This window comes from Anolis carolinensis, chromosome 1, assembly GCF_035594765.1.
Source record: "Anolis carolinensis isolate JA03-04 chromosome 1, rAnoCar3.1.pri, whole genome shotgun sequence".
NCBI lineage: Eukaryota > Metazoa > Chordata > Lepidosauria > Squamata > Dactyloidae > Anolis > Anolis carolinensis.
The window spans coordinates 314,595,568-314,616,562 of record NC_085841.1 but is presented as its reverse complement, the minus strand read 5'-3'; the positions used below and the strand labels follow the sequence as shown (position 1 = coordinate 314,616,562).

Sequence of the window (20,995 nt, the reverse complement as noted above, 5' to 3'; positions counted from 1 at the left end):
AACAGCCCTGCTCTGGGCTTGGAGACTCAAGGCTTCCTTATCTGAGTCTATGCACTTATATGATAGCCTTCCTTTTCCTACTGCTTCCGTTCTGTCTGAGTGAATGAATGAAGAATGAAGAAGGGGGCAGGAAAACATCATTCCACCATGTCTCCTATGTCATCAGATGGGAGCCTGCCCCCCCCCCCCCAGGAATAACTGCCTTCCTGAGCCAGAATGAAGAAGGGGGCAGGAAGACATCATTCCACCATGTCTCCTGTGTCCATATAACAATATAATAATAGATAATAATCATATTATACTATACTATACTATACTAATAATATAATATATTGTATATGCATATAATATTAATAATATTATAAAGTAATATAATAACAATAATAATAATAATACACTATTATAATGGTATATGTATATTACATGTAATATTACTAATAATATTACAATACTAGCTGTGCCCGGCCACGCGTTGCTGTGGTGTAGTCTGGTGGTGTTGGTTAAAAATTGTTGAGGAATTTTTTACTTTATTTTATTTGTATTTTTTATTTTTTTATTTATTATATTTTATTATTTTTAGTTATTTTATTTTATTACAGTTTTTTTAGTTTATTGTATTATTTGGTTTTTTATTTTCTGTTATTATTTTTATTTATTTTATTTTATTATTCTTTTATTATTATTATTTATTTATATGTATTATATTTTATTATTTTATTTTATTATTTTAGTTCATTTCTTTCTTTGTTTGTTTGTTTGTTTGTTTGTTTGTCTTTGTATTGGGTTGCTTTGAGTTGTCTGGGCTGCCTGGTGATGTTCCAAAAGTATTCTCTCCTGACGTTTCGCCTGGCCGTATGGCAGGCATTCTCAGAGGTTGTGAGATGTGTTGGGACCTAAGCAAGTGGGGTATATATATATATATATATATATATATATATATATATACACACACACACACACACACACACACACACACACACATATACATATATATATATATGGAATGACCATGGTGGAAGAAAGAAGTGTTGTCTGCTTTAGGCAAGTGTGTATGTTGTCATAGGGATTGAATAGCCTTGTAGCTTCCAAGCCTGGATGTTTCTTGCTTGCCTGGAATGAAAATGTGGCTCCCTGTATCACAAAAATCTGTGAAATCAGGACAGTTCAATAAAGAACAGCACTTAGAAATCAGGGAATTCCAGTCATGATGTAATGAGGGCCAGGTTACACCTCCCAACAAAGGATTCCCCCTCCCAGGCAGGAAGCAGCCAGGCCTTGAAGGTGCAAGGCCATTCAATGGTAATCAAGGTGGCCAAGTGCCACATTCACAGTCGCCTCAGAAAGATAAGAGTTGTCCTATCCTGGATATCACTTCACAGATTGATAGAAATAAATATCCCACTTGCCGGTTTCCTGATTGGCTGCCCTCAAGTAAGATGGCGCCACCGGGGTTCTGTATTTGCCCAATGCAATATATAATGCTTATATTGTGCTATACAAATAATATAATATATTGTATATACATATGACTTGTACGCTACCCTGAGTCCCCTTCGGGGTGAGAAGGGCAGGATGTAAATGTAGCTAATAAATAAATAAACATCATCACCTTTTCTACATCTGGATATGTGCCTTTAAGCTGCCTGTCAATTTATGGCAACCCTTGAATTTTGTAGGGTTTTCTTGGCCAAGGATTTGCCAGCTCCTTCCTCTGAAATATAACTTGTAGCCTCTGGCATTCATTGGAGGTCTCCCATCCAAGTACTACCAACCTTGCTTAGCTTTCAAGTTCAGTTGGGATGTGGTGTTTTTAGGATATTTAAGCAGACTGGGATATGCAGACAGTTTCAAGCATAAATGTGAAACTGGTGTTTTGTGCTTTAATCTCTGTTCTGTGTATTTTAATATGTGTTTTATAGAAATACGTTTTAATATGTATCTTTTATAGAAATACACATAACATGTGTATTTATAGAATCTTTATGCTGTAACCTGACTCAAGCCACAAGGAGACATGCACAAGAAGTGGAAAAGGGGAGAAATCACCAAAGAAGAATTCAAACAAATAGCCAACTCCTGTAGGGAAAAGGTTTGCAAGTCTAAAGGGCAAAATGAGCTCAGGCTTGCCCGGGACATTAAAAAAGGGGCTGCTTTGCTTACATCGGTAGAAAAAAGAAGAACAAGGAGGTGAAAGGGCTTCTGTGAGGAGAAGATGGGGTGATGCTGACAGGGATGGGGAAGAGGCAGAACTACTTAATGCCTTCTTTGCTTTGGTCTTCTCACAAAAAGAAAGCCATCCTCAACCTCAGCAACATGGAACGGAAGAAGGATTAGGGGAAATCCAACCCCAAATAGGGAAACAAGTCATCCAGGAATAACTAGCCACTCTGAACAAATTCAAGTTGTTAGGGCCAGATCAACTACATCCAAGAGTATTGAAGGAACTACGGAAGTTATTTTGGAACCACTGGCAATCATCTTTGAGAGTTCTTTGAGAATGGGAGAAGTCTCAGCTGACTGGAGGAGGGCAAATGTGGTCCCGATCTTCAAGAAGGCAAAAAAGGACGACCCAAATAATTGCTGTCCGGTCAGCCTCACTTCGATACTAGGCAAGATTCTGGAAAAGATCATTAAGGAAGTAATCTGCAAACACTTAGAAACAAATGCTGCCATTGCTAATAATCAACATGGATTAATTAAAAAATGTAATGCCAAACTAATCTGATCTCTTTTTTTGATAGAGTTCCAAGCTGGGTAGATGCGGAGAATGCCATGAATGTAGCCTATCTGGATTTCAGTAAGGCCTTCGACAAGGTCCCCCATGACCTTCTGGCAAACAAACTAGTCAAATGTGGGCTAGGCAAAACTACGGTTAGGTGGATCTGTAATTGGCTAAGCAAACAAACCCAAAGGGTACTTACCAATGCGACGTCTTCATCTTGGAAAGAAGTCACGAGTGGAGTGCTGCAGGGTTCTGTCCTGGACCCGGTTCTGTTTAACATCTTTATTAATGACTTAGATGAAGGACTAAAAGGTATGATCATCAAGTTTGCAGACAACACCAAATTGGGAGCGATAGCTAATAATCCAGAAGACAGGAGCAGAGTTCAAAACAATTTTGACAGATTGGAGAGATGGACCAAAGCTAACAAATTGAAGCTCAACAGGAACAAATGCAAGATACTCCACTTAGGCAGAAAAAATGAAATGCAGAGATACAGACTGGGGGATACCTGGCTCGACAGCAGTACGTGTGAAAAAGATATTGGAGTCCTTGTGAACAATAAGTTAAACATGAGCCAATAATGTCATGCGGCAGCTAAAAAAGCCAATGGGATTTTGGCCTGCATAAATAGGAGTATAGTGTCTAGATCCAGGGAAGTCATGCTATCCCTCTATTCTGCCTTGGTCAGACCACACCTGGAATACTGTGTCCAGTTCTGGGCACCGCAATTGAAGGGAGATGTTGACAAGCTGGAATGTGTCCAGAGGAGGGCAACTAAAATGATCAAAGGTCTGGAGAACAAGCCCTATGAGGAGCGGCTTAAAGAGCTGAACATGTTTAGCCTGCAGAAGAGAAGGCTGAGAGGAGACATGATAGCCATGTACAAATATGTGAGGGGAAGTCATAGGGAGGAGGGAGGGAGCTTGTTTTCTGGTGTCCTGGAGACTAGGACACGGAACAATGGCTTTAAACTACAGGAAAGGATATTCCACCTGAACATCAGGAAGAACTTCCTCACTGTGAGAGCTGTTCAACAGTGGAACTCTCTGCCCTGAACTGTGGTGAAGGCTGCTTCTTTGGAGGCATCTGTTGGGGGTGCTTTTAATGTGATTTTCCTGCTTCTTGGCAGGGAGTTGGACTGGATGGGTAAGAGAAATTATTATTAATAATAATATTAATATTATTAATTTTATTATTTACATGTGCATAACAACACAGCACACATGCACATTAGATCCGTTGTTGTTGTTGTTGTTAGCCAGCAACCTTGGGGACATCTAAATTGTACAACGAATGCAGTTTGATACCACTTTAATTGCCATGGCTTCATGCTATAGAACAGTGGGAATTGTTTAGTGAGGCACTGGTACTCTTTTCCAGAGAAGGACCAAGACCTTGTAAAACAGTGTTTCTCAACCTGGGGGTCAGGACCCCTGGGGGGGTCATGAGGGGGGTTCAGAGGGGTCGCCAAAGTATTTTCTGTTGGTCATGAGGTCTTGTGTGGAAAGTTTGGCCCAATTTGATTGTTGGTGGGGTTCAAGAGGCTCTTTGATTGTAGGTGAACTATAAATCCCAGCAACTCCAGCTCCTAAATGTCAAGCTCTATTTCCCCCAAACTCTACCAGTGTTCAAATTTAGCATATTGAGTATTTGTGCCAATTGTTTGAGTCCACAGTGCTCTCTGGATGTAGATTAACTACAACTCCCAAACTCAAAGTCAATGCCCACCAAACCTTTCCAGAATTTCCTGTCAGCCATGGGAGTTCTTTGTACAAAGTTTGGTTCAATTCCATCCTTGGTGGAGCTCCGAGTGCTCTTTGAGTGTAAGTGAACTATAAATCCCAGCAACTACAACTCCCAAATGACAAAATCCATTCCCCCCAACCCCACTAGTATTCAAATTTGGGCGTTTTGGGTATGTGTGGTCCAGTGAATGAAATGCATCCTGCATTATCACATATTTACATTACGATTCATCACAGTAGCAAAATGACAGTTATGAAGTTGCAACGAAAATCATTTTATGGTTGGGAGTCACCACAACATGGGGAAGTGTATTAAGGAGTCGCGGCATTAGGAAGGTTGAGAAGCACTGTGGTAAAAGCAGGGCTGGAGTGATTCCATCCCATTGAAGCGGTGCCAAAGTGGAGACGCGCGCCGACCTGTGTGTGTCTCTCTTTCCCCCGCCTTTTTGCGCGTGTTTCGTTCTGAACCCGAAGCTCAAGGGAGGCGGTTTGTGGGGAATGTGATGTTGTTCGCCTCCAGCGAGGGATGTTGCTTTCCCTCCTCCCCAGACAAGCAGCAGCCTGCAGCCCGCGAGAGGAAGGCAGGCAGGCAGGGAGCAACCTCTCCAAGGAGAAGCAAGCAGGAGGGACGCCGTGCGCCTTGGAGGTGAGAGGCTCCTGGGCAGTTGGGGCGGTCGGAGGCTGGGCTAGTCCTTGGTGGGAGCCAGCTTCTGGGGATGGGGTTTTTGCGACGTCTTCTGACCCACAGCAAGTGAGGCTTCTCCCCGCGGGGTGTTGAGGTGCCGCCTTCCCAGTTTTGCAGAGCTTGGGAAAAGTTCCTCTTGGACTCCCTCTCTCTCTACCTTCAGGTCCCCTTGGAGACTATGGATTCACTTCTTGGCAAGGAATAATCAGAGAGGGTTTTGCCAGTTCTCTGTCAGTTTGCCAGGGTTTTCTTAGCAGTCCCTTCCTCTAAAATAGGCATGGGCCAACCTGGGCTCTCCCTCCAGGTGTTTTGGACTTCAACTCCCACCATTCCTCACAGCCTCAGGCCCTTTCCTTTTCCCCCTCAGCCGCTTAGCGGCTGAGGGGGAAAAGGAAGGGGCCTGAGGCTGTGAGGAATGGTGGGAGTTGAAGTCCAAAACACCTGGAGGGAGAGCCCACGTTGGCCCATGCCTACTCTAAAATATAACCTACAGCACCTAGGATTCGTTGGAGGTTGCCCATCCAACTATCTCTGAGTGCACTCCTTCAAGTCTCTTGGCAATTTCTGGAGATCCCATGCATTTTGCAAGGTTTTCTCAGCCAAGGAATCTAATTAAGAATCTGATGAAGTATTGCCAGTACCACCTAAACCAGTGATGGCCAACCTATGACACGCGTGTCAGCACTGACACGCCTAGCCATTTTTGCTGACACGCTGCCGCATGCAGATTGATTGGATGACTAATGTCTTGTGGCCAAATTTGGTGTGATTTGGTCCAGTGGTTTTGTTGTTTACTCCATGGGAATTATGCACATTACATTTATATATATATATATCATTCTATTATTATTCTATTATTATTGTAGTATATTATTATATTATTACTATTATATTATTATCATATTATTCATTATTCATGATTGCATTGAAACTACATCCGAGCGTGGAAACTGCGTGGAAACTGCAAAATCCATGTACCATAGATTGTTGTACATGGAAATAATGGTAGTAAATAGTTTTTGATTTATTCAATACAGTTATATATTACAATTATATATTTTTGTTATTTAAACTTTATATATTGTGAAATTATGGTTTTTCTCTCTCAAAGTGACACACCACCCAAGTCACTTGACACATCAAGTGCAAAAGGTTGCCCATCATTGACCTAAACAATAGGAAGAACTTCCTGACGGTTAGAGCTGTTCAATCCTGAAATATGTTGCCTGATGGAGTTCCCTTCTCTCGGGGGGGGGGGGGGGGGGGGGAGGATGAGCCATCTGTTAGGAGTGTCCATTTGTCTGGAGTGCTTTGATGGTCTGTTCCTGCATAGTAGAATGAAGTTGGACTAGATGGCCCCTGTGGTCTCTTACAACTCTAGGTTTCTATGATTTCTTCTGAAATATACGTAGTATATATCACCATGGATATATTGATCTTAATTATATTAGCATGGGGACATGTTAATCTCCTGTCCTAGTGCTAGCTATCTCTGTGTACACAGCTTCAAGTCCCCTGGTGTTTTCTCCATGGATTTATAGGGTTTTCTTAGGCAAGGAATGGTCAGAGGTGGCATTGCCAGTGCCACCTAAACATTAGGAAGAATGTCCTGAAGGATAGAGCTGTTCAATAGTGGAATATCCTGCCTGGGGGAGTGGTGGAGTCCCCTTCTCTAGCAAAGGCTAGATAACCATCTGTCTGGAGTGCTTTCATTGTGTGTTCCTGCCTGGCAGGGGATTGAAATGAGTTGGTCCCTGGAGTCGTTTCCAACTCTATGACTGTATGACTTCCTTTGAAACGTAACCTACAGCATCTTGAATTCACTAGAGTCTCCCATCCAAGTATTAGCTATCTCTGTGCTCACAGCTTCAAGTCTCCTGGCATTTTCTGGAAATGCCACAAATATCATAGGATTTTATTAGGCAAGGAATGCTCAGAGATTTTTTTTTGCCAGTTCCATCTAAACATTAGGAAGAACTTCCTGATGGCAAAAGCTGTTCAGCAGTGTAATATGCCACCTCAGAGAGTGGTGGAGTCTCCTTCTCTGGAAGTTTTTAAGCAGAAGCTGGATGGCCATCTGTCAGGAGTGCTTTGACTGGGTGTTCCTGCATGGCAGAATGGGGTTGGACTGGATGGCCCATGGGGTCTCTTCTAGCTCTAGGACTCTGTGACTTTTTCTGAAAGATAGTCTACAGCTACATTTCAGAAACAGCTATATCACAAGAATTTATTGGAAGTCTCCCATCCAAATGCTAACCATAGCTGACCCAGGTTAGCTTTGAACATCAAAGAGGCTCTGCTGCCTTTGGGGTATTGGGAACATTACAGTTCCCAGAGCCTTCTCTGGTACTCAGGGAGCTGCACTCCAAAAAGTGATTTTCCCAAAGAAGAGGACATGAACTTTTCTCACAAAGATTTGATTTGAGGACACTTGTGAATTCACTTCTGTTTCTTGAATATAGGTCTGATGTGAACTTTTCCTTCCTTTTAGCAGGATATCTAAAGAGGGCTGCGTGTGTCCTGGGAAAGATGAATATCAACAAAATCTGTGCTGTTGTTTTACATACTTTTCTCTAATTAAGAATTTGAATCAACCAATGGGAACAATTTTCCAGATGTAAAATCATCAGTAGGTGGAGGCAAAAGGTAAGCGTCTTAAACCTGTCTTTAGCTTTACCGGACCGAAATAGGCATGATTTAAGTTCATCTATCAGATGTGAGGGACTGGCAGTTTTGCCACCAATGTGCAGGGACCTGGTATTTTATTTATTTCAGTGTCTATAATGGTTTCCTGCTTTCCTGGAAACTTTCCAGGGATGGGCAGTGTTTGGTTTGTGGACTGGCACCAATCCATGAACCCACCACTTTGAATAGTACTGATCTAACTGTCAAGACTTTAACCCAAATACTCGTAGCTGGACTGATAAGTACTATAGGAGCTGTTGTTTAACGGGTCTATGAATTTAATAAAATTAGAGCGGGGAATCTTCATTTATATTTAAGCAGTATGGGGTGTGCCGTGCTATACCCAAAGGATGTGAAAGAAAGATAGTTCCTGTAGTGGTTGTGAATTGAGTTTTACTTGCTCTGCAGTCTGATTTAAAATGTAATAGTATCAAGAGAATGGGAAACATATTTAAGTCATCTGAATAGATTTCCTCTGTCATCGGTATTATTTTGGGGTATAAAATTGCATTTTTAAATGGGAGCTTCATTTGTAAATGTACTATTTTCTCGGGAGGTGGTTATTGGAAATGCCACAAACTGGATGAAATGCCTCCTCCGTGATTGCCCCCGACCTCCAGAAAGAAATAAAAATGGCCCACCTCCTCTCCTTTAAGAAACAGTTAAAGACATATCTATATACCTTAGGTAGCATATGGAGAAGAGGAGGATTAACATAATTGTCACCTCATAGCAGCTATAGTCTAAGTGAAACTACAACAAATGCTGGACATTTTCTCCAATTTTGTCATCTAATTCAGTCTGGGTATACGCTCTGTGCAATAACGTTTTTACTGACTTATGTTTAAATTTATTGTTTTTTCTAATTTGAAATTTTTACTGTAATAAGTATGTTATTGTTATTTTATACTTTTTGATATTAAGTGAAGTAGTTGTGGCATTGAATGTTTGCCATTTTATATGTATGTTAACCACCCTGAGTCCCTCTGGGGAGAGAGGGCGGTCTCATAGAAATAAAGTTGTTTTATTATTATTGAGACTAAATTCCAGATTAATTCCTATGCTTTGTATAATTTATTTAAAATAGAACAGATTTCTGCTGATACATATTCTGGCTATTAGAATGTAGGTACTCATTGGACCAAGTAGATGAGTTCCATTCTGGATAACCTTTTCCAAGCAATTACAAATATACATACCATTTTACTGTCTGAAAAGTAAGAAAAAAATCATAAACACTTTCACAAACAAGGTCTGCCCAAAGAAACTATACTCTTCTATGTGGACAAATGAACATAATAGAAGAGTCTCAAATAATTTTATGTAGTACCACACAAATTCTTCTCTATATATGCCATGTAAGAGTGTCTATTTGTTGTGAATGAATTGCTAGTAGGTATCCGGTCTTTACAGTTGCTTATGAACCCATCACTAAGACTCTACTTTTGGAAGAAAATCATACTTGGACATGAGTGATCACCTATGATGATGATGATGATGATGATAATGATGATGATGGCTAGAATGTGTTGGCTTTGTGAGGCATCATATTTCACTTGATTTTGCATCTTTACTAGTTTGTGCTCCGAATTTTGAAAACTGAAACTGCCAGTATTTCAGAAATGAGATGTTGAATGGCTGTCTTCATGGCATCTCATATCACTTTCAGCGTTTACCTAATTTGGGATTACGATTCTTAAACTATTCTGTGAACTATAATTTTGGTATATTTCTTAAGAGACTGTATTCTTCCTGATGTAAAAGATATGTGCCCATTTTTCTTCCTAATATGCTTAGAATTTGGCTAGAGTGAGATGGCCATGAGTTTGCTAGATTCAATATTTTATGGTGAGGTTGCAAAGAGTGATAGTGGCTATGAGAAGGAATATTGCTGAAATACTGTTGGGGGAAAAATGGGCTCCCAAAATTAGAGTTGCAACGTTTTCAAACAGCAATATGAAATTATCCTTATTGATGCTAGGCCAGCACAGGAGTGACTGGTACATGCCCAGATTTCCCATTTTTTAAACAATGTTTTATATTTGGGGACTTGAAGTTCACCCCATGGATGACAAGCCTCTTATGAAGGCATAGGGGAAGTTGCAGATCATAGATTTCTTGGTTTGTTGAGAACGGGAACAATAAACCAACACCTGAGCATTTGATTTGCATCAAAATGCCCTTTGTGCCAAATGCTGTAGGTCTATCTGCTGGGATTGCAGCTGGCATGATGTTGCTCTTCCTCCTCCTCCTGAACAGCAAGGCAGAGGCATCCTCAGATTGTGCCTCCTGTGAATCTCCCTCAGGCGCCTGCATAACTGAGAGTAGGAGGAACGGGCACCACTTACACATGAAACAGATGGATTTGTATCTGAGACCAAATTACTCATGCCACATGCTCCAAGTTTAGCCTGTTGTGAGCACAGTTTGTACCCAAGTAGCCGTGTTAGTCTCTTGCAGCATAAAAAGAAAGCAGGGAGAGAAAAAGAAAAAAATGTGGTAGTACCTTAATATCATTTGATTGTTATTACCGCATGAGCTTTTATGGATATAAACCCACTTCTTTGTTTGCTCATGTGACATATGTATGTGTGTGTTGTATAATTCTATCCTGGTTTTCTCCCAAATAGGACACAACCATAATGTTTCTTGCCAACAAAAATCTACATACTAAAATGCTCTCTCTTGTTTCTGTATAAGTTTACTTATATATTTATCATATAATTGTTATCAGGTAGAACTGGGCAGCAACCAGTTTGGGCAGACTGGCCCATGATTGCACAGAAACAACATCAGTAGACATTAGAACCACAAATTTAGGGCGTTAACTGCTTGGTCCCTTAATGGCTGTTTATGAGAGGGAACTTTGATAGGTTAATTTGTCATTTTAGGAAAATAAAAGCTTTATCTCCCCAAATTCCCACTTTAAGCATAAATCTTAATAATTCAGGAGCCATTTGTCTTTACCTGTGCTGCTGGTTGCATTGCCACCAAGGGAGCTACAGCAAAACATTATATTATATGGTATATTGAACCTGTTGATGGACCATATTGAAAGCGGATTTTAACTTTTGTGGATTGTTTTGAATTGTATGTTCTTGTTTTCTTATTTTATTATCTTTATTATGTTCACGTTGTTGTATGGTCAATTGAATGTTTTGCTTTATGTTGGAGACCGCCCCAAGTCCTCCTGAGGAGATAGGGCGGTATGTAAATGAAATATTATTATTATTTTACTGACACAGCAAACGAGATGGATATGCTGGATTTCATATCACAAAATCATAAGTCGAACACTTCCCAAGCATTTAGGACTGTGTGATGTATTACAGTAGAGTCTCACTTATCCAACATAAACAGGCCGGCAGAACATTGGATAAGCGAATATGTTGGATAATAAGGAGAGATTAAGGAGAAGCCTATTAAACATCAAATTAGGTTATGATTTTACAAATTAAGCACCAAAACATCATGTTATACAACAAATTTGACAGAAAAAGTAGTTCAATATGCAGTAATGCTACGTAGTAATTACTGTATTTACGAATTTAGCACCAAAATATCATGATGTATTGAAAACATTGACTCCAAAAATGCGTTGGATAATCCAGAACATTGGATAAGCGAATGTTGGATAAGTGAGACTCTACTGTGTTACTATTATCATTATTATCATTAAAGGAACAATTAGGCCTGCCCCCAATGGCACAGCTGAGTTAAACTGCTGAGCTGCTGAATTTGCTGACTGAAAGGTTGGCAGTTTGAATCTGGGGAGTGGGATGAGTTCCCACTGTTAGCCCCAGCTTCTGCCAACCTAGCAGTTCGAAAACATACAAATTTGAGTAGATCAATAGGTACAGCTCCAGCAGGAAGGTAACGGCACTCCATGCAATCATGCCAGCCACATGACCTTGGATGTCTTTGGACAACACTGGCTCTTTGGCTTAGAAATAGAGATGAGCACCAACCCTGAGTCAGACATGACTAGACTTAATGTTAGGGGAATACCTTTACCAAATGTCTGTTTGGTGCAAATTCTATAAATGACCTCTTGCAAACTCTTGCCTCCTTCCCCCCCCCCCCCCCCAGATACACATTTGGCTGTTTCTGTGTTTATTTATTTTGCTAATATTATGGCACTCTGTTATCAGGGAAAGCTGGATGAGTACAGAAGCAACTGTAATATTCCTTGGGTGCAAGAACCTGTGACAAGCGAAAGCTAGATGTTCCTTAATTAATAATGATTGTTGTTCTTTGTTTAAGATACAAGTGAAATCCCAGGAATTTAAGCAGAAATTATTCATAGCCATGTCTGTCATTGAGCAATTGTTAATAATTCTTCACAAACAACAACTCTTGAGGAGATCTCGATGAAACTGACAAAAAAACAGTGTAAAGATGTTATGGAGTTGGACTGGATAATAAACTCTCAGGGTGCTGAATTCAAATGCAGTGCAGACAGGGCCGGCCGGAGATATTTTTTAATGGGAAGCGGGGGTGCTGAAAAGCGCCCCCGCCACCCGCGCCCTGGCCCCGCCCAGCGTGCCCTGGCCCCGCCTCCCACGCTGCGTGGGAGGCGGGGCCAGGGCGATTAGTGAGGGGGGCGGGGCCACAGTTGGCCCCGCCCCCGCCCAGCGTGGCCATTTTGCCCTTAGTAACAAACTAAGGGCAAAAATGGCTTATCTGGCTGTGCGCATGCGCACAGCCAGATAAGCCATTTTTGCCCTTAGTTTGTTACTAAGGGCAAAATGGCCTAGGTGTGCTGTGCGCACGCGCACAGCACACCTAGGCCATTCGGGCCTGACTTCCTGGTCGCGGCCGGCGACCGCCCGGGCGATCGCCGGCCGCGACCAGGAAGTCAGGCCCGAATGGGCTATCTGCGCTGTGCGCACGGGCACAGCGCAGATAGCCCATTCGGGCCTGACTTCCTGGTCACGGCCGGCGATCGCCCGGGCGGTCGCCGGCCGCGACCAGGAAGTCAGGCCCGAATGGCCTAGGTGTGCTGTGCGCGTGCGCACAGCACACCTAGGCCATTTTGCCCTTAGTAACAAACTAAGGGCAAAAATGGCTTCTCTGGCTGTGCGCATGCGCACAGCCAGAGAAGCCATTTTTGCCCTTAGTTTGTTACTAAGGGCAAAATGGCCTAGGTGTGCTGTGCGCACGCGCACAGCACACCTAGGCCATTCGGGCCTGACTTCCTGGTCGCGGCCGGCGACCGCCCGGGCGATCGCCGGCCGCGACCAGGAAGTTCCTGGTCGCGGCCGGCGACCGCCCGGGCGATCGCCGGCCGCGACCAGGAAGTCAGGCCCGAATGGCGCCCCTAGCAGCCAGCGCCCGAGGCGGCCGCGTCCGCGGCCGCCTAGTAACAACCGGCCCTGAGTGCAGAGTAAAAGTAATCAAATTTGGCTACAATATTTCAGTTGCATTATGGATGACCTGTCACAGAGACGACACTACCAGAACTGTCAATATAACATTTCAGAAATAATGAGGTAATATGGTGTCCAGGTAGACATTAGGATAATTCCATTCCTGAAACAACTCATCTGCATTATTGCAATCACGTTCTTGCATTTCGGCACCTGTCATTGTGCCAGATTAAGGGAATAATTTTGTTCATTCCCAATTCTGGTCATGTGGCTGGCATGACACTGAAGAATTGGTGCTTGACCAATAACTGGATTCAAACATCCCAGACTATCAGTATGGACACTGCTGTCAAATCTCCTCTTAAATCTGTGGAGATCATGGAAAAGGCCGAGCAGAATTGCTTTCCAAATCTTCACCCAGATCATGACTCCCCCCCCCTCCTCTTATTCCTCCTCTTACTCCTAAATGATGTTCTTGGAAATAAGTTGATTTGGTTTAATGTATTACTATTTTATTACCATCTTTTGGTAAAATTAAAATGCCATTAGAATACTGACAGTTTTCCTCCTGGAGCCCACAATGGTGCAGTGGGTTAAACCCTTGTGCTGTCAGGATCTGATGACTGATAGGTTGGTGGTTCAAATCCGGGGAGCATGGTGAGCTTGCATCTGTCCGTTCTACTACACCACACGGAGACATGAGAGAAGCCTCCCATAGGATGGTAAAACATCAAACATCCAGGTGTCTCCTGGGCAACGTCCTTGCAGATGGCCAATTCTCTCACACCAGAAGTGACCTGCAGTTTGTCAAGTCGCTCCTGTCACAAAGAAAAAAGTTTTCATCCTTTTCCTGCTCTGCACTATTCCTCTGCCAACAACTTTGCTCATTCCTCTTTCATATCATATAGTGATTAGGATTGTAGTTTTCAAATACAGAAAGTGGGAGAAGAAATTATTTTAAAGAGCAATGGCAACCGTCTCTTGGGGACCATACCTAGGATCTTTAACATCATAGGAATAATCTCTCTAGCTGGAGGATGTTTCATGTTGAAGGATGGTAGATATGAAACCATTTTTTAAATTATTGAAAGCCAGTATAGACACAATAGAAATCAGTTTTACTCTTACTTCTGCTCTAATGTTTTATTTATTTGACTTAAATTTTGTTTTTTTCACTAAATTGGCTAACAAACATCACAACCCCCCCAAAAAAATTAAACAATAAAGCCATTGCAATCACTGCAATGAACAATAAATGTAAAAACAAATTAGAAAAATATGTCTTCACACCCTTTCAAAAAGCATAGACTGTGGAACTGATCGGGGGAGGTTTTATACTCTCCACTGGGACACCTGTGTTTGAGCAACACTGAAGAATAAGCAAAAGGCCATGGAATTAGATGGTAAAGTTATTAATTTGGAAGAGCACACAAAAATACTACATTATTTTAAGCAGAGGGACCTTGAAATGTATATAGTGAGTTGGGGAAAGCCAGGGAAAGAAGAAAAATCTAATATTATCTGCATATATGTATGTGTGTGTGCATGTGCATATATGTATACATGTCCATATTAAGTGACTTAGCTAGGACCATGGCTAAGGCAAGCATATGCCAAACCAGAAAGACCAGAACAGAGAAACCAACTCCCCAGGTTGAAGACAAGCCACAGAGTTTTTAATACAATTCGACCAAAAAGGATGCAAGTACAGCAATTTGCTTCAAAATATACAAGCATAGAGAAATGCAAGGCATCTTAAACAGTTCTGACATCCCTTCAAACCTCCAGCTCTCTCCCCTGATTGGTTGAAAATGAGGCTGGCCAGGATCTTGCGTCGGGATTGGCTGAGAGCTCCATTGATGTCACCGCTTCCAAGCGGGGATTTCCTTGGCAGGGAGAATGGCAGCCAGAGATTGGTCAGACTGGAGGACCAATCAGCTGTAGAGATGGACCCTGGGAGGGTGCAGTCCAGGGAAAACAATGGCACAGATATGCTGATGAGCTTTTAATTAGTTCTAAGGTCCAATTCCATGCCAAACAAAGGGACAAAGGTGCAGATCTTGGGTAATCAAGGGCTTGGCTGTCAATAAAAGAGTTAACAAATGTATATACTATAAGCTTCTACTTCCATGAAGGAGTAGCAGGAGATTATTTTAACGGGGTTAAAGAGGGGTGGTTGTCTCTAGGCTACATTTTGATACATTTCTAAGAAGCAGTTTACACACATTTCATGTAAAAAATGGCTACAGTACAAGTTACACAAAAATCATAAAATTAATACAATTTATTAATGGGTTAGGCACAATATAGTTCATGGGGGTACTGCTGCTGTTGGGTTCATTCCTGATCTTCTAAAGCCTTGAACTTGGGGAACTCTGGACCTCGGGGAAAAGTTTTTAGTAAAAAGAAAAATCATATATTTATTCATTGTCTCTTGGTGAACTCCTTTGGAGGCTTTTGAGCAGAGGCTGGGTGGCCATCTGTCAGGGGTGCTTTGAATGCGATTTCCTGCTTCTCGGCAGGGGGTTGGACTGGGTGGCCCATGAGGTCTCTTCCAACTCTATGATTCTATAAATTCTTCAGGGGAGGCTACCGTTGTTTGGCAACACATATACATGCAGCTTGATTAGAAATAGGTATACATTATTTTAAAATTTATGTGTCTGGGAGAGAGATTGAAAGAGATTTTTGTGTACAGTTCTGAGGGTGCTATATAATTCAAAGCATATCTCCTTAAGGAAGTACCACTTCCTCAGCCTTTAAAAAGTTTTATTTATTCCATTTTCTTAAGCCACCCAGCTTTGTGATCACAAAGCTGGGGCTTTCCATTCTAATCTCTAAAATGGCTGCAGTATCAGCAACTCATATTCCCACTCTGATCACAATGGGAAGAGCAAAGTGCAGACTGTTTCCTGATGAACTCATTTTAGTGCAACTCATTTACAGCAACTGAAACAAGTTTATAATGGTGGAGGAAATGGGGTGGAGGAAGGGAGAGAAAGGGCATTTAAAAAGCAGTTGAGTAATCAGAAGAGAAATCCTTATCTTGGGCAGTTAGAGAGACCTTTCCTGCCTGCTGACCAAGTGGGATGTTGCAGGTGATGGTACTCTCTAAAATGGGCTCCTATCCTTTGGTTCCCCAGATTTTTTTGGACTTCATCTCCTAGAATTCCTGACAGTTGGCACTGTTACAGTTAGAGTTACAGTCCCAAACACCGGAAGGAACAAAAGTTAGGAACCACTAGAAATTCTTCAAATGTGGACAGGTTCGTAGTAAAAAAAGAAACAGACTTGGATAGCCAGGCCCTAAACCATTAAAGATTAAAATTGACATCTTGAATTGAGTCCAGAGAGCAGTTGGCAAAATCTTAAACTGAATTCAGAAAGCAATTCTTCAAAACTTCAGCTGGCTTGTAGAAGTGCAAACAGAACTTAACTGACACTGGGAAAAACACACTGTAACAGTTCCTCTAGTTCCCAATCTGATACTGTGTTTAGGAATTATTATTATTATTATTATTATTAGTAGTAGTAGTAGTAGTAGTAGTAGTAGTATTAATTATTATTTCTTACCTACCCCTCCTCAATGTTTGAGACAGGGCATAACACAGTTAAAATGCATGATGATGATGATAAACTTTATTTGTACCTTGTCACCATCTCCCAGAGGGACTTGGGGCAGCTCACAAAGCACTCAACACGCAATACAAAAAGTGTAGAAAACAATAACATAAAACAATAAACAACCAACATAAGCACCAAAATCATAAAACAACTTGTAAAAAATACATTAAAATATATTTCTATGAAATACATATATTAAAATACACAGAACAAAAATTAAAATACAGTAAACTTAAGACATGAGTTCAAAATTCGTAGTTAAAAATTGCTGTAATAGATAGGTCTTCAATTGTCTCTTAAATTTTGACAGTTGATTTAAAGCCCTCTATGACCACAGTCCAGCTTATCCAAAGGATCATATGACACTGTCTTTAGAGGAAGTGCTTCTCTCACTTTTCCCACTCTTGTAAACACATTTGGTGGGAACACTGGAAAGGGTTTTCTTGGTGGCTATTTTGAGACTCTGGAATTCCCTTCTTAGGGAGGTTACCTTTCTTCCTGTTGTCCTTTGGTCAGCAGATTAATACTTTTAAATATTTCAACAGACTTTGGAGAATTGACTCTTTGAAGGGCTTATCTTAGTGCACTTTTATCCATTTGTCTGACTTATGTTAAATGGTTTTGATTCTACAAAGAACTGGATGCCATTTAAAATTGTTTGTATAGGTTTCTCTACATATGTTTTTACTTTTATGTTTTTTCACTTAACAATAACAATCAATTTATGTGTTAGCCTCTTCTCCTCTCAAGGCAGTGTCCAAGCTTTGGGGAAAAGGCAGGAGACAAATGAGGTGATTTAACATAGTAGAGTGACACCCCATAAATGTAGAGTTTATTGCAATATTCAAGATGTCTATGAGCCAAACCTTCTGCTTATCACCAGCACCTTCATTTTGTCAGATTTTAATTTCAGAGCGTTCAACTTCACCCAGACCATTATCAAATCCAGAAAGAATTCAGAAGTATTGACTGTTTACTTTGTATCAGGTGACAAGAAACTATAAACCTGGGTGTCCTCAGTATAATGGTGATTTCTGCTGAAAGGAACTCTGGTGCTCTTTTTTGGCCTGTTTCTTAACATATCTAAATTGACTTTTAAGGGGGTCAGTTATTTTTGAGCTCCCCAGTTGAACCAATAACAGTATATTTGATGAGAAGATGCTTGGCCAACTAGTTCCTGCCATGTGTCTCCTATGTGTTGTCTGGCAGCTGTTTGGCTTTACAACTTAGACAAAGACACTCATGACATCCTATTAATTCAGTGTGATGGAGAAGATTATTAAAAATACCCACATGTTCATATATTTCCTTCAGATTAATTAGTCCACTTCATAGTTCTGCAAGAAGATAGTTGACTCTTATCTTACCCAGTTGACCCTCTCATGTAATATCTATGCAATCCAGGTACATAATTGACTGCTAGTGAATATTTTGAATCACAGTTACTCAGTAGAAAATAATGTTTATTTTAATAAACACATGTTTTTGTTCAGCAAGTGAAGCATATTATTTCAGTTTCTCTTCAGTATTTAAACCCAAGGAGTTGCTTATTTTTAAACTGCTTTGTTCTTACCCTACCCGTCTAATTTTGCACTTGCATTATCAGTGAATTAATTTCCAAGTGGCTCTTATTTTCAAGACTCAACAAATGTCCATCCTTTGTATAGTTACCAGGAATCTCTCCTGCAAAACCGTTTTACAAAACAAAAGAGAGTCCTCCACTATCAGCATTGCCACTGGAGTCCTCAGATCAGATCAAATGCTGATCAGTGCTGTCTTTATTATACAATATTTATGTCTATATCTCTGTGAACATAAAGTAAACCACACATACTGGGAGCAATGCAAGCACAGATTTGATTTGGTTTGTCCCCAGAAATCATTATATCATCGTGATTTTTTTCCTTTCTCCTGAACCATTGTCTGATGTTTATTAATATCGTTAAAAGTGGACATGTATACATCTCTGAGCCCAAATCTTTCAAAAGTCATTAATTTGGGTGCTGGTCACTCTCAGAACTGTAATTCAAATAATACATAGTTCAAAGTAACATTTCCAAATAATGTCCTAATTTGACTTGCATATCAAATAGAGACTGTCCCTCCTAACATTTGGGGGCCTAATCATTGCCTTTGCGTTTCCAACTACAGGACTAAAATATAGAACAGGTTAAAATGTGACAGACAGATATCTTAAAATGCACCCATCATCTATGTCTATGCATTTGACTAATTGTGATTTTTTTTTTTGCTGAGAGTACCTTAGGTAGTAAAGTGAGATTTAATATTCAGTAATATGCAAAACAGTCCTTTGGGATCAAAATTATAATGTTTGCATAGCAGAGGCATGCAGAAGGAAATTCCCAGTGGCTGTTTGCTAATGTGGAAATATTTTCTCTCCTTGGAATGATGGCAAAGTGTAAGAGGTTATTTTGCAGTGACTTACTTACTAACGTGACATATGTTTATTCTCACCTGCAGGTATGAATGATATTCATTTAAGTGTCTGTGGTTTGTTTTTGAGTTGATATTAGCAGATGAGAAAGTTTTGGCTGTCCCCGCTTCTGATTATACATTCATGTCAAAAAGAGATGAACTGAGTCACGCCCCAAGTCTAAGTAAGCATCTTTCAGAAGCTTTGAAAAATTTAATCGACGTGCTGTACTGAGATGATAAGCATTTACATTTTCCCAGCCTTTACATTTTGGATTTAATTGTAATTTTAATAGGATTTTAAAATCTGTTTTCCAATTTTGTTGTCTACCTTTGGGAATGGGGGGCTTATATTATGAAGCAAATACTTTGAGATTTTATTCCTCCAGGCTGCTATGCTTTTTACATTTTTTTTAAAAAAAGGTTGAATTAGAGGGAAAGATCTCTGTGTTTTTATAAGTTAACTAGCTGTGCCCGGCCACGCGTTGCTGTGGCGAAGTCTGGTGGTCTGGGAAATAAAGTATTGAGGAATTGGTGGTAGTGAAAGTCAAGGGTCAAGGTTTTCCCCTGACGTTAAGTCCAGTCATGTCTGACTCTGGGGGTTGGTGCTCATCTCCATTTCTAAGCCAAAGAGCCGGCGTTGTCCGTAGACTCCTCCAAGGTCATGTGGGATGACTACATGGAGAGGTGTTACCTTCCCGCCGGAGCAGTACCTATTGATGCACTCACATTTGCATATTTTTGAACTTCTGGGTTGGCAGAAGCTGGGGCTAACAGTGGGGGCTCTCTCCGCTCCCCCAATTCAAACCTGCGGCCTTTTGGTCCAGAAGTTCAGCAGCTCAGCACTTTAACACGCTGCGCCATCAGGGGATATTATTTCCTAAAGGTTGTGAATATACAATATTTCTGATTGGTTTTTTGTTTGTTTGTTGGAGGCAAGTATGAATGCTGCAATTAGGAAAAATGATTAGGATGTACTGGCCTTGCAGCTTTAAAGCCTGGCTGTTTCCTCCCTGAGTTAATTTTTTGTTGGGAGGTGTTAGCTGGCCCTGATTGTTTCCTGTGTGGAATTCCCCTGTTTATTTACTGTCCTGGTTTTAGAGATTATATTGTTCTGCATTATTCTATCCCAGTAATTATTTCATATTAAAGAAGAATCTCACTTATCCAACATTCGCTTATACAATGTTCTGGATTATCCAACGCAGTCTGCCTTTTCATAATCAATGTTTTTGTAGTCAGTGTTTTAAATTCATTGTGATATTTTAGTGGTAAATTTGTAAATACAGTACAGTAGAGTCTCACTTATCCAACATAAATGGGCCGGCAGAATATTGGATAAGCGAATATGTTGGATTATAAGGAGGCATTAAGGAAAAGCCTATTAAACATCAAATTAGGTTATGATTTTACAAATGAAGCACAAAAATATCATGTTAAACAACAAATTTGGCAGAAAAAGTAGTTCAATACACAGTAATGCTATGTAGAAATTACTGTATTTATGAATTTAGCACCAAAATATCACGATATATTGAAAACATTGACTACAAAAATGCATTGGATAATCCAGAACATTGGATAAGCGAGTGTTGGATAAGTGAGACTCTATTGTAATTACTACATAGCATTACTGCGCATGGAACTACTTTTTCTGTCAAATTTGTTGTATAATATGATGTTTTGGTGCTTAATTTGTATAACGATTACCTAATTTGATGTTTAATAG

The 20,995-nt window shown here is 40.6% G+C and overlaps 1 protein-coding gene across 3 annotated transcripts in view; it reads left to right on the top strand.

Moving 5' to 3' along the window:
- The first annotated feature begins 4,941 nt into the window (after window positions 1-4,941).
- Window positions 4,942-20,995, top strand: part of pak6 (p21 (RAC1) activated kinase 6) — a 65,320-nt gene continuing 49,266 nt past the window's right edge. The window contains exons 1-2 of one of the 3 annotated variants that reach the window (XM_062968189.1): window positions 4,942-5,116; window positions 7,647-7,801. The gene's annotated coding sequence lies outside the window, so the exon portion shown is untranslated. The remainder of the gene's footprint in view (window positions 5,117-7,646; window positions 7,802-20,995) is intronic. The other 2 variants (XM_062968186.1, XM_062968185.1) reach the window with 2 other exon arrangements.